Source organism: Rhinolophus hipposideros (assembly GCF_964194185.1).
Source record: "Rhinolophus hipposideros genome assembly, chromosome: 18".
NCBI lineage: Eukaryota > Metazoa > Chordata > Mammalia > Chiroptera > Rhinolophidae > Rhinolophus > Rhinolophus hipposideros.
The window spans coordinates 37,770,524-37,780,098 of record NC_138064.1 but is presented as its reverse complement, the minus strand read 5'-3'; positions in this window follow the sequence as shown (position 1 = coordinate 37,780,098).

The window sequence follows — 9,575 nt, the reverse complement described above, 5'->3', positions numbered from 1 at the left end:
AAAAGTGATGATTAATGACAATAAGTGGAACTAGAATATCTAAGTTCAACCAGTTTTAGATAGATGAGAGAGAGAGAGAGAGAGAGAGAGAGAGAGAGAGAGAGAGAGATAATACAGAATATATGACACCTGACAAGTAATTATCCAAATGGTGGTTGTCATAAATATGATGAGTGAGACACTATGGTCTACATGGGAGGGCACCCACTAGCTTCAGGTGGCAGGGGAAGCGTCCTCCAGGAGCCTTCTAAAGAGACCCCCAAACAAGAGTATGATTTAGCCATGGTAAGGAGGAAAGTCAAGAAAGCCGGACAGAGAGGCCTGATATTTGTGTAGGGTGTATTTGAAGAGAAAGGTTGAGTCAGGGATAATGAGCCTGTCACTCTGGAGCTGCTTAGTCTCTTGTCTCATATTAATTCTGTGCCTCTGCTCCATTATTTTTCCTAAGAACCATTTCTTCATGATTGCTACTCCCCAAAACTTCAACTTATGGCTTTAGCTTTAGTTTTTCAGAGAAAATGGATCTTGTAGCACCACTGACCACCAATGCTTTGGAGAGTCCACCTTAATTTTTTAGTTCAGATTGTCATGAAAAATTTCGATTGGGTGAGTCCAGATTATGGATTGGTTTCTACTTGACATCAGGTCCTCCACCCCAACCAGCCAACAGGCGGGACCAGATAGACTATATATGAGGCCTGACAATTAAGTTTGCGAACTTGTTGCGATGATGTTGCTAACCTTTTTTTGATATCAGAGGTTATTCATTATGAGTTTGTACCAACTGGACAAACAGTTAACCAAGGTTACTATTTGGAAGTGTCAAAAATGTTCATGAAAAAGTTAGACAACCTGAACCTTTCACCAACAATTCATGGCTCTTGCATCACGGTAATGCACCAGCTCACACGGCACTGTCTTTGGGAGAGTTTTTAGCCAGTAAACAAATCACTGTATCGGAACACCCTCCCTACTCACCTGATCTTGTCCCCAAAGACTTCTTTCTTTATCCAAAGATAGAACAAATATTGAAAGAAAGACATTTTGATGACATTCAGGAAATCAAGGGTAATACGACGACAGCTCTGACGGACATTCCAGAAAAAGAGTTCCAAAATTGCTTGGAGGGGTGGACTAGGTGCTGGCATCAGTGCATAGCTTCTCAACAGGAGTATTCCGAAGGTGACTGTAGTGATATTCAGCAATGAGGTATGCAGTACTTTTTCTAGGGTGAGTTCACGAACTTAATTGTCCGAACTCATATCTTCTAAGTTTCTCCCCCTCCAGCAGAGTGGGGTAGAGGATCACTTAAATAAAGAAGAGAGTATATGTGGCAATCAATGACAAGGTTATCCAGTGTCTTACCATTCAAAGTGTGGTTTCTGGACCACAAAATCAGCATTACCTAATAACTTGTTAGAAATGCAGAGCTTCAGTCCTTACCCCAGATCTACTGAATCATAATCTGCATTTTAATAAGATCCCCAAGAGATTCATATGCACATTTAAGTTTGAAAAGCATTTCCTTTACACACCTCTATTTTTATAAATTGGGCCACAGGCCATGTAGATTACCCTCCCAAATACCACAGCTCCTTATTTTTTATTTTCTTCATTGTGCTTCAGTCACTCATTCTAATGCAATATTCTGGACTTTGTCAACACCCCAGAATTGCACCATGTTGGCAATATGTCCAAAGAGACCATTTGGTAAGTCTTATCCTCCAATCCTTCCAATTCACTCACTCACTCACTCACTCACTCACTCATTCACTCACTCACTAACTCACTCACTCACTCATTATCACTCATTATTTGGCCACTTTAGTATCTCTGATCCTTTGGTCTCTTAACTTTCTCCCTATGGATCTCCCCTGTTCTCTCTTCCAAATTAGATTCTGTGCTCTATCACTGCAATTGCTCTTTTGATAATATCCTGTTCCCTTGTCCCATTTATTTTATCACACTTGTGCAGAAAGTCCCCTGAAATATTAATCTTTCTGCCTTCTCAACACCTATAACCAGGTGTTGATTGTAGCCAAAGGGGGGAAAAATCATTAATGCTCCAATTAGAGTAATTTTAAATTCAGAGCAGCCAACCTCAACTGTGCCCTTAAAACCAGCTGGAAATCCTCTGTTGCCTGGGTAACTCTCCCTTACCCTCAGCAGATGATTGTCACCTACCTCACAGAGAAGAACCCCAAGCCATCAGATGGTAATTCCCTCAAATCCCCAGCAAACCTACACATTCACCTATATCCACCCTCATCCATTTCTCTTTCCCTTCAGTTGGAATGGAAAAGATACCTGTCCATCTCTCGTGTTTTACAACTCATTTACACCACACAATCAGAGGGGTCTCACTATTATGATCGTATTTTTTCTATGAAAAGCATTTAAACATGCTCAGATTCAGCCATGTTAAAACAAACAAGCAAAAAACTTGCATTAAGCTTATGTCTCCCTCTGGCTACTACACTGTCTCCATACCCTCGGTGGAACCCTTCGTTGTCTATATAGCCATCTTTCCTCCTCCTCCTTTAGCCTTGAAAGCAGAACCTATCTTCCAATATAAAGCAAAAAACACCAGATGTTCACCCACTGACACTCCCTTGTAGCTGGGGGAGGGGTGTAAGGGATAAGGCCAATGAGTCATTAGGGCAAGTGTGCTGGGGAGGTGGGGCTCCGGAAGTTTTGTTCCCTGAGAACAGGAGAGAAGCACCTGAGGAGAGGTATCGCTCTAGACTTTGTCATGTGAGTACATGATATTTGGAGATGCTTCTACCACCTTATGATCATGAAGGTGCCCATCCCAGAGAAGCCAACTAGAGTCTAAACTTGTGAACTGCCCACCTCTGTGCCACTTCTTATTGTATGGTGTGTGTGTGTGTGTGTGTGTGTGTGTGTGTTTTGAATGGGAGATTCTCTATTGTGTAAGTCACTTTTATTTGGGTATTACCATGTTAACAGCTGAAAACATTGATACATTTTTAAAACACTTTTTAATTTTTCAATTACAGTTGGCATACAATATTATATTAGTTTCAGATGTACAACATAGTGATTAGACATTTATATAACTTACATAATGATCACCCTAATAATTCCAGTACCCATCTGACACCATACATAGTTATTACAATATTAATGACTATATTCCCTATGCTTTACTTTACATCCCTGTGACTATTTTCTACTGGGATGAGCAAGAAACCTGGGAGCCAGCCCTATTAGGATCCTCTAAGACCACTGTACATTACATCCTCATGACTATTTTGTAACTAGCAATTTGCACATCTTAATTTCTTCCCCTTTTTCACTCATCTCCTCCAAAACCTCTCCCACCTGGCAACCATCAAATATTCTTTGTATCTATGAGTTGCTTTTTGTTTTGTTTATTCATTTATTTTATTTTTTTTAGATTCCACATATAAATGAAATCATATGGTATTTGTCTTTCCCTGTCTGACTTATTTCACTTAGCATAATACCCTCTGGGTCTATCCATGTTGTTGCAGATGGCAAGATTTCATTCTTCTTTATAGCTGAGTAATATTGTATACATATACCGCTTCTTCTTTATCTATTCATCTGTTGATGGACACTTAGGTTGCTTCCATATCTTGGTTATTGTAAATAATGCCGCAGTGAACATAAGGATGCATATATCTTTTCAAATTAGTGTTTTGGGTATCTTCGAATCGATACCCAGCAGTTTAATTACTGGGTCCTTCTTTCTCTCCTTTTATAGCCTTTGTTTTAAAGTCTATTTTGTCTGATATAACTATTACTCCCTCAGCTTTTTCTTCATTTCCATTTGCAGGGAATATATTTTTCCATCCCTTTACTTTCAGACTGTGAGTGTTTTTCAATCTGAAGTGAGTCTTTTGTAGGCAGAATATGGAAGGACCTTGTTCTCGTATCCATTCAACCACCCTATGTCTTTTGATTGGAGTATTTAATCCATTTACATTTAAAGTAATTATTGATAGATATGTAATTATTGCCATTTTATTATCCATGGTTTTTTATCCTTTTTTTGGTTTTGTGTCTTTCTTCTTGTTAAAGATGTTTCTTTAACATTTCTTGTAATACTGTTTTGGCAGTGATGAACTCCTTTAGTTTTTTCATGTCTGGGAAGCCCTTTATCTCTTTATCAATTTTAAATGATAGCCTTGCTGAGTAGAGTAATCTTGGTTGTAGGTCCTCAATTTTCATCACTTTGAATATTTTCTGCCAATCCCTTCTGGCCTGAAAAATTTCTGTTGAGAAATCAGCTGGCAGTCTTATTGGAACTCCCTCGTAGGTGACTAACTGCTTTTCTCTTGCTGCTTTTAAGATTCTCTCTTTGTCTTTAACCTTTGGCATTTTAATTGGTATGGGCCTCTTTGCATTCATCTTGTTTGGGACTCTGCACTTCTTGGGCTTTTATGTCTATTTCCTTCACCAGGTTAGAAAATTTTTCCATATTATATTTTCAAATAGGTTTTCATTTCATTGTCTCTCTCTCTTCTCCTTCTGGTACCCCTATGTTGCAAATGTTGGTACACTTGATATTGTCTCAGAGGCCCCTTAAACTGTTCTCTTTTTTCCCCTTGCTTCTCTGATTCTGTTTTCAGCTACCTTATCTTCCAAATCACTGATTCTATACTCTGTTTCATCTAATCTATGTTGATTTCCTCTAATGTATTCTTCCTTTCAGTTATTGTATTTTTCATTTCCAACAGGTTCTTTTTTATGTTTTTTTTATCTTTATTTTAATGTTTCCTGTCTCTTTGTTGAAAGTTCTGCCTGAGATCATTGAACATCCTTATAACCAGTGTTTTGAACTCTGCATTTGGTAGATTGCTTGTCTCCATGTTGTTTAATTCTTTTTTTAGAGCTTTGTTCTGTTCTTTCATTTAGGAAATATTTCCCCTTTGTCTCCTAATTTTGGTTGCCTCCCTGTGTTTGTTACTATATGTTAGGTAAGGCTGCTATGCCTCCTGTCACTAAAATAATGTGACTTTGGCCATAAGAAACCAAGGCCTAAAGTTAAAGGAGAGAAAGACAGAAAATAATAAATGCAAATGTAGTTCACAGATGCACCGTAGTTATATTAGCTTTTGACATAGTAACATTGGATATTTTTGGCCTTTATGAGGGGAGTAAGAACTTTTACACAAAAGTATTTTCTCTGTGCTAATTACATATTTTTAGTGCTGTAAACACAGCATCACACATACTCAAGCCCAAACCTGCTAACCTTGCTCTAGGCACTCTGTCCATAGTACTTACGATGTTCTCTAAATAGATGAAACAATGATGTAATCACACTTCTTTTCTTAGAATATTGTCACTTTAATCTTTCTTAAGGGAAACTCAACAGGAATACACTGTTTTATTGATTAGAAATCTAGACTTATCGTGAAAAATAAACACTGAAGAGTAAATAATACTGCTTAACAAAATATCTATGATGTCTCTTGCTGAGTATGGAAAATTTATCAAGTTAACTTTTTAATTGTAAAATTACAGAAAAGCATAAAACAAACACCAAAAAAAAAAAACCAGCAGCAATTTAAAAAGCTAACATTTGCCATTTTTACGTCTGACTTTTTAAATGAAACAAATAGAACATTACAGGACGTGTTTACTTTCCAGGGAAGAACTTTTGAGAACTTTACATTAAGATAGGGAAGAAAAGATTAAATAATTAACAATTAAGATAAGAAATTCTCCTGCAATCAGTCCATCCAACAGCACACATACCAGTATTTTTCCTTCTTAGAGAGTCATTTATATTCTCCTCAGTGAAAATACTAGCACCACTTCCCCTTGGCTAGGTTCCTTGACTATCCCTCCAGTGAGAGCAGACATCTGTTACTGAGCCTCTATTTAGGGAAAAGGTATTAACTCTCAGAATATACAAAGGAAGAAATCTTATCTATAACACCCAACATGGTGTTTTTTCATCCCACTCACTAAAAGAGATAATGAACAGATCCTCTGAATATCTAATGTAATTACCTTCTCCTGTTACTAAAGTCTGCTCTTGCCTCCTGCAGTGGGTTGAATTGTGGACTCCCAAAAGATATGTTTACCTATGACTGTGACCTTATTTGGAAAAAGGATCTTTGCAGGTATAATTAAGGTGAAAATCTCAAGATGAGATCACCCTGGATTAAGGTGGGCCCTAAGTCCAATGACAAGTGCACTTATAAGATAAGGCCATATAGAAACACACAGAGAAGAATGTTCATTTGAAGACTGGGTCAGAGATTGGAGTCATACAGCCAAGGATTGCCAAGGACTGCTGGCAGCTATCAGAAGTTAGGAGAGAGGCATGGAACGGATGCCCCTTCACAGCCTCAAGAGTAAAACAACCCTGCTGACACCTTGCTTATGGACTTCTGGACTCCAGAATTGTGTGAGAATAAAATTCTCTTTTTTTTTAAGCCACCTGGTTTGTGGTAATTTGTTACAGCAGTCCTGCAAAACTAATACTGGGAACTTCTACTGGGAACCAATTCCACCTTCACTGGAGACGTTGTAAGAAGTTATTGTTGACAAAGCTTTCTCCTGTGATAAGTGTCCTAGAAGAACCACTTGTCCCAAACTGAAAGGGTCCTAAGAGAGACATTGAGTAAAAGTACAGAGAAGAAAAACTATAAACTGTACAGTATGAGACCTACCTACAAAATAAAGACGCTTAATTTTTAATAGACACCCAGATCCTTAGATGCTACACCTAATTCAAGTAGCTACCTCTCAGCAATTTATGGATCAACTTGATTGGGTCATGGGGTGCTCAGATAGTTGGCTAATACTCCAATTATACTTTTGAAAGTCTCCTGGGGCCGGCCCGGTGGCTCAGGCGGTTGGAGCTCCATGCTCCTAACTCCGAAGGCTGCCGGTTCAATTCCCACGTGCGCCAGTGGGCTCTCAACCACCAGATTGCCAGTTCAATTCCTCGAGTCCCGTGGGGGGATGGTGGGTGGTGCCCCCTGCAACTAAGATTGAACACGGCACCTTGAGCTAAGCTGCCGCGGAGCTCCTAGATGGCTCAGTTGGTTGGAGTGCGTCCTCTCAACCACAAGGTTGCCGGTTCGACTCCCACAAGGGATGGTGGGCTGTGCCCCCTGCAACTAGAAACAGCAACTGGACTTGGAGCTGGGCTGTGCCCTCCACGACTAAGACTGAAAGGACAACAACTTGAGGCTGAACGACACCCTCCACAACTGGGATTGAAAGGACAACAGGTGCTCTCAGGTGCTCTGTTTCAGCTACAGTCAGCCACCCACCATTTTCCCAGGATTCCTTGAAGGCACCATCCCTGGGATTTTACGCAGGGTGGCTCCTTTGAGGAAAGTTCCCAGACACCTGTACCTGGCAAGACCCCTGGGCCCAGCCCAAATTGCGTGACCTTTGGGACATTCCTCCACCTTCTACTGTTATCTTTAAAAATGCCTCGGTTTTTAAAGTTCTTTCCTTCTTTTTAGTGAGCATTACTCTTAAATAGGGGGAAAAAGCCTACTGGGGCAAAGCAAACACGAAAAAGTATGCTCATAATATCATCACTTACCTATAACCACTGTTAATATTTTGATGTATACATCCTTTCAGATTTTATATTAACCATCTTAAAACAAAATTCATTATGAAGAAACATTATTAAACGATATCCTTTTTTAACTTAACATACTGGGGACATCTGTCTTTTTTGTTGTTTCAATTAGGCTCTTTTGTAGGAATAAACAGAAGAGGCTCAATTGCTGCTATGTCAGCAAAAGGAGGAAGAGTTTCCTGTAAGGATGCCTGACCCTGAGGGACACGGGCATCTATGAGGCTCCCAGAAAGGCGATCTAAGAGTGGCCAGGCCGTATAGACCTGGCAGCTCCCTGGGTGCTGGCAGCAGGGGTCTGGGGTCTTTCCTCCAGGGTCCCACCGTGAACGTGACTGCATTTTAATCTATGTTGCGGGTCTCTCTTCTTTCCCTTGATGGGTTTCCCTGCCCTATTCATCTTTTTCAGTTTCTAATATCTTCTGTGTTTTCAGTGTCTTTTTTTCCCATAACTTCAACTTATAGAAACCTTTGGCTTATTAAACCCATTATTACTCTTCCAGCCTCTCTTTGTCTCTTGGATTTTCACCTTTTGTCTGTCAAGCATTTAAATCTCTCTGCAGTTTCCATTTCAGATTCACGAGACGGAGACTCTGCTGAACCGATAGTTTCTGTAGGGGCAGGACTTTTTATGTCCGGCTTTTAGATAGGTTAATGGTCAAGAGATTGGCTGTCCTTGGGTCCAGTACCCACTCCTGGTCCACTTGGCTGCGTCCCACAAAAGACATCCCGGTCCTGCCCCCTCTCCAGGAGAGGTCCTTTGGTACAAAATACGTCTGACTAGAATTATGGTGCCCTCTTGTGGAACCGTTAGGTATTACATGCACCATGGTTTCTTCTAGAATTGTTTTCACTTTATGGGTACATTAATTTAGGATGATGAAATCAACTAGAGGCTGTCAACCAGAGTTTTAAGAATGGAATGGAATGGAATGGAATGGAATGGAATGGAATGGAATGGAATGGAATGGAATGGAATGGAATGGAATGGAATGGAATGGAATGGAATGAGTGGAATGGAATGGAACAGAATAGGAGAGATTAGAACAGAGGACAAGAGTGCAACACATTTCTAAGATTGAGTATTGTTTTATGAAACTTGTTTCATGTGTGTGTGTGTAAAACAATGTATATGATATTCAAAAAATTTAATAACTGGCGTGACATAGCAATACACACCCATCATAAACAACTAGCACAGCTGTACTGGTGTCCCACCAGTTTACTCCCAACCTGTATGGATGGGCATGATCCTGATGCAAAATGTTTGTTCTTAATACAGATCACGTCAAAAGAGTTTGAAAGACACAATTCTAGAACACATCTCAATATAGTTATTTATCATAAAAACCTGGCTGATTCGGTCAAGGAAAATGACATTTGTTATTATGTAAATTTGCTTGTCTTTGATTAATAGCGAGGTAGAATAATTTTTCAGGTGCTTACTGGTCACTTATATTGACCCTCCAGTAGAGCACCAGGAGAGTGTGTCTCCATGTACAGTTACTTCTACATGTGACTCTCTTCCAATTAACCTGTGAGGCTCTCACCTTTGAATCTTTCAGTCTGGCTGAGTACAACTCCTGCACACAATTGGTTCCAATACATTCCAGTTGAATTAAGTATCAGTCACTGCATCTGATTTCTGCAATTAATTGTTTTAAAAATTTTTATTAAAATGTAGCTAACATACAATATTGTATTCGTTTTGGGTGTACACCATAGTTATTCAACATTTATATACCGAAAGAATTGATCATCATAAGTCCAACAACCATCTGACACCTTACTATTCTGTCACAATATTATTGACTATATTCCCTATGCTGTACATTACATCCCCATGACTTATTTGTTTTATACCTGGAAATTTGAACCTCTTATTCCCCTTCACCTTTTCCACCCCTTTTAAAATTTTTCAATTATGAGGCTGGCCCGGTGGCTCAGGTGGTTGGAGTGCCGTGCTCCTAAC